Source organism: Tasmannia lanceolata, unplaced genomic scaffold, assembly GCF_043159265.1.
Source record: "Tasmannia lanceolata isolate RefF3 unplaced genomic scaffold, GAP_Taslan_0.1 ptg000193l, whole genome shotgun sequence".
NCBI classification, from domain to species: domain Eukaryota; kingdom Viridiplantae; phylum Streptophyta; class Magnoliopsida; order Canellales; family Winteraceae; genus Tasmannia; species Tasmannia lanceolata.
This window is the reverse complement of record NW_027518869.1, coordinates 62501-68053: the sequence shown is the minus strand read 5'-3', so window position 1 is coordinate 68053 and position 5553 is coordinate 62501.

Below are 5553 nucleotides of genomic sequence, written 5' to 3'. Positions count from 1 at the left end.
TGGAGCCATCATCCGCGTTGCCATGGCTCGCTTGGCCTTGGCTTGCCAGTCCCCGACACGAGCAATCGCGCATTTTCTTTGCAACCGACCATCAATGCCGCCCAACGAGGCCAGCACGAGCAGTCATCCGCGGTCCCCTGGCCCTGCGCACGTTTGTCTTTGAAACCGAGCATCAATGCCACAGAAAGTGCCCGGGCGCCAGCTGGAGTCATCATCCGACGTGCCATGGCTTTGGTCCCATGGTCTTCGCAACCGAGCATTCGTGACACCCGACGGGGCCAGGACACCAACCCTTCCGACACGAGCATTCGCGCATGTTCTTTGGCCACACAACGGCGCCAGCACGAGCAAAATCATCAGCGGTGCGGTGGCCTTGCACGGCCTTTTGTCTTTGGAACCAACCATCAGTGCCACGGGAAGTGCCGGAGTCCCGGCATCCGCGGTGCCAAGTCATTGCGCCCTTGGTCTCTGCAGCGGGGCATGCCGGGCACTCCCAACCATTGCAAGCAAGCGAGAAAGAAAGTAAGTAAGTAAGTAAGTATTACATATAGGGGCGGGACATGCGGGGAGTTCTGCGAAACGTGCACTACGGGGCACACGCGTACCTACCGGGGCATACCGACCCCTATTGGGGCACACGTGTGCATATCGGGGCATACCGGGCCTATCAGGGCACACGCGTACATACCGGGGCATACCGAGCCCTACTGGGGCACACGTGCGCATATCGGGGCGTACCAAGCCTATCGGGGCATTCGCATGTATCCCAAGGCATACCGAGTCTATCCGGGCATACGCGTTCATACCGGGGCGTAACGGGCCTATCGGGGCATACTTGGGCATATCCGGGCAAAAAATGCCCAAAACTTGCGCAACCTTGGAAACCGTGGTCCATTCCTCACTATATGCCATGGCCTTGTGCCCATGGTCTTCACAAGACAGCATCCAAGGCGCCTGAAAGGCCAAGGGAGCCCAACCCAGCAATGCCCAGCCAAGGCCAGGCATTCCAGTGCCTGCCCGGGCAAAAACGCCCAAAGCATGCCCCATTCCTTAGCCTATCCAGGCAAAAACGCCCAAAACCAGCCCATTCCAGTGCCTATCCGGGCAAACACGCCCAAAGCATGCCCATTCCTTAGCCTGTCCAGGCAAAAACGCCCAAAACCAGCACATTCCAGTGCCTATCCGGGCAAAAACGCCCTAAACCTGCGCATTCCAGCGCCCCGCAGCATGCCACCCTCCTATAGGGTTTGCGCAACCAACCCGCCTAACCACCAGTGGCAACCAAAGGTGCTGTTAGCGACGACTTCTGAAGACGCAACGAGACGCGACGGGTTTGCGCCCAGACGCGACGAGACGATGCGGGATCTGCGCCCAACCATGCCTACACCCGCCGACTTGTTGCGGGAGCTGCTTGCCCAAGCATGCCTAGCGTGCAAGGCCTGCGTGCCCAAGGTCTGTGTGCAAGGCTAGTGCCCAAGGCTAGTCCGCAAGGCTAGTGCCCAAGGCTAGTGAGCAAGGCCTGGGTGCAAGGCTAGTGTGCAAGGCTTGTATGCAAGGCTAGTGTGCAAGGCTGCTGTGCAAGGCTTGTGGGCAAGGCTGGTGCGCAAGGCTAGTGCCCAAGGGTTGTGTGCAAGGCTAGTGCCCAAGGCTAGTGCGCAAGGCTCGTGCCCAAGGCTAGTTCGCAAGGCTTGTGTGCAAGGCTAGTGCGATGGGCCAGTGCCCAAGGCTTGTGAGCAAGGCTTGTATGCATGGCTTGTGCGCAAGGCTTGTGTCCAAGGCTTTTGTGCAAGGCTCGTGCGCAAGGCTAGTGTGCAAGGCTTGTGCGCATTGGCAGGTAGCCCACCACCATGCACGATCCAAATGCCACTCACGCGACAACACGGTGCCAAGCCGGGCATGGTGTGCACTCAAAACCAATCAACGGACAGAGGTCATGCGTCATGGGGGGGATCTAGCAAGGCCATGGGGAAGGTCATGGAGGACCTTGGAAGCAAGCGCAAGACGAGAGCGAATCGAACAAGGGGCCAGGACGGGGCCTTGTGCCCATGGTCTTCGCAAGACTGCGTCCAAGGCGCCCGAAAGCCCAAGGGAACCCAAACCCGGCCGACACTTGCAATCGCACATGCTCTCAGCAACACACCATCAATGCTGCCCAACGGGGCCAGCACGAGCAGTCATCCGCGGTCCCCTGGCCCTGCGCACGTTTGTCTTTGAAACCGAGCATCAATGCCACAGAAAGTGCCGGGGCGCCAGCTGGAGCCATCATCCGCGTTGCCATGGCTCGCTTGGCCTTGGCTTGCCAGTCCCCGACACGAGCAATCGCGCATTTTCTTTGCAACCGACCATCAATGCCGCCCAACGAGGCCAGCACGAGCAGTCATCCGCGGTCCCCTGGTCCTGCGCACGTTTGTCTTTGAAACCGAGCATCAATGCCACAGAAAGTGCCGGGGCGCCAGCTGGAGCCATCATCCGCGTTGCCATGGCTCGCTTGGCCTTGGCTTGCCAGTCCCCGACAGGAGCAATCGCGCATTTTCTTTGCAACCGACCATCAATGCTGCCCAACGAGGCCAGCACGAGCAGTCATCCGCGGTCCCCTGGCCCTGCGCACGTTTGTCTTTGAAACCGAGCATCAATGCCACAGAAAGTGCCGGGGCGCCAGCTGGAGCCATCATCCGCGTTGCCATGGCTCGCTTGGCCTTGGCTTGCCAGTCCCCGACACGAGCAATCGCGCATTTTCTTTGCAACCGACCATCAATGCCGCCCAACGAGGCCAGCACGAGCAGTCATCCGCGGTCCCCTGGCCCTGCGCACGTTTGTCTTTGAAACCGAGCATCAATGCCACAGAAAGTGCCCGGGCTCCAGCTGGAGCCATCATCCGACGTGCCATGGCTTTGGTCCCATGGTCTTCGCAACCGAGCATTCGTGACACCCGACGGGGCCAGGACACCAACCCTTCCGACACGAGCATTCGCGCATGTTCTTTGGCCACACAACGGCGCCAGCACGAGCAAAATCATCAGCGGTGCGGTGGCCTTGCACGGCCTTTTGTCTTTGGAACCAACCATCAGTGCCACGGGAAGTGCCGGAGTCCCGGCATCCGCGGTGCCAAGTCATTGCGCCCTTGGTCTCTGCAGCGGGGCATGCCGGGCACTCCCAACCATTGCAAGCAAGCAAGAAAGAAAGTAAGTAAGTAAGTAAGTATTACATATAGGGGCGGGACATGCGGGGAGTTCTGCGAAACGTGCACTACGGGGCACACGCGTACCTACCGGGGCATACCGACCCCTATTGGGGCACACGTGTGCATATCGGGGCATACCGGGCCTATCAGGGCACACGCGTACATACCGGGGCATACCGAGCCCTACTGGGGCACACGTGCGCATATCGGGGCGTACCAAGCCTATCGGGGCATTCGCATGTATCCCAAGGCATACCGAGTCTATCCGGGCATACGCGTTCATACCGGGGCGTAACGGGCCTATCGGGGCATACTTGGGCATATCCGGGCAAAAAATGCCCAAAACTTGCGCAACCTTGGCAACCGTGGTCCATTCCTCACTATATGCCATGGCCTTGTGCCCATGGTCTTCACAAGACAGCATCCAAGGCGCCTGAAAGGCCAAGGGAGCCCAACCCAGCAATGCCCAGCCAAGGCCAGGCATTCCAGTGCCTGCCCGGGCAAAAACGCCCAAAGCATGCCCCATTCCTTAGCCTATCCAGGCAAAAACGCCCAAAACCAGCCCATTCCAGTGCCTATCCGGGCAAAAACGCCCAAAGCATGCCCATTCCTTAGCCTGTCCAGGCAAAAACGCCCAAAACCAGCACATTCCAGTGCCTATCCGGGCAAAAACGCCCTAAACCTGCGCATTCCAGCGCCCCGCAGCATGCCACCCTCCTATAGGGTTTGCGCAACCAACCCGCCTAACCACCAGTGGCAACCAAAGGTGCTGTTAGCGACGACTTCTGAAGACGCAACGAGACGCGACGGGTTTGCGCCCAGACGCGACGAGACGATGCGGGATCTGCGCCCAACCATGCCTACACCCGCCGACTTGTTGCGGGAGCTGCTTGCCCAAGCATGCCTAGCGTGCAAGGCCTGCGTGCCCAAGGTCTGTGTGCAAGGCTAGTGCCCAAGGCTAGTGCGCAAGGCTAGTGCCCAAGGCTAGTGAGCAAGGCCTGGGTGCAAGGCTAGTGTGCAAGGCTTGTATGCAAGGCTAGTGTGCAAGGCTGCTGTGCAAGGCTTGTGGGCAAGGCTGGTGCGCAAGGCTAGTGCCCAAGGGTTGTGTGCAAGGCTAGTGCCCAAGGCTAGTGCGCAAGGCTCGTGCCCAAGGCTAGTTCGCAAGGCTTGTGTGCAAGGCTAGTGCGATGGGCCAGTGCCCAAGGCTTGTGAGCAAGGCTTGTATGCATGGCTTGTGCGCAAGGCTTGTGTCCAAGGCTTTTGTGCAAGGCTCGTGCGCAAGGCTAGTGTGCAAGGCTTGTGCGCATTGGCAGGTAGCCCACCACCATGCACGATCCAAATGCCACTCACGCGACAACACGGTGCCAAGCCGGGCATGGTGTGCACTCAAAACCAATCAACGGACAGAGGTCATGCGTCATGGGGGGGATCTAGCAAGGCCATGGGGAAGGTCATGGAGGACCTTGGAAGCAAGCGCAAGACGAGAGCGAATCGAACAAGGGGCCAGGACGGGGCCTTGTGCCCATGGTCTTCGCAAGACTGCGTCCAAGGCGCCCGAAAGCCCAAGGGAACCCAAACCCGGCCGACACTTGCAATCGCACATGCTCTCTGCAACACACCATCAATGCCGCCCAACGGGGCCAGCACGAGCAGTCATCCGCGGTCCCCTGGCCCTGCGCACGTTTGTCTTTGAAACCGAGCATCAATGCCACAGAAAGTGCCGGGGCGCCAGCTGGAGCCATCATCCGCGTTGCCATGGCTCGCTTGGCCTTGGCTTGCCAGGCCCCGACAGGAGCAATCGCGCATTTTCTTTGCAACCGACCATCAATGCCGCCCAACGGGGCCAGCACGAGCAGTCATCCGCGGTCCCCTGGCCCTGCGCACGTTTGTCTTTGAAACCGAGCATCAATGCCACAGAAAGTGCCGGGGCGCCAGCTGGAGCCATCATCCGCGTTGCCATGGCTCGCTTGGCCTTGGCTTGCCAGTCCCCGACACGAGCAATCGCGCATTTTCTTTGCAACCGACCATCAATGCCGCCCAACGAGGCCAGCACGAGCAGTCATCCGCGGTCCCCTGGCCCTGCGCACGTTTGTCTTTGAAACCGAGCATCAATGCCACAGAAAGTGCCGGGGCGCCAGCTGGAGCCATCATCCGACGTGCCATGGCTTTGGTCCCATGGTCTTCGCAACCGAGCATTCGTGACACCCGACGGGGCCAGGACACCAACCCTTCCGACAGGAGCATTCGCGCATGTTCTTTGGCCACACAAAGGCGCCAGCACGAGCAAAATCATCCGCGGTGCGGTGGCCTTGCACGGCCTTTTGTCTTTGGAACCAACCATCAGTGCCACGGGAAGTGCCGGAGTCCCGGCA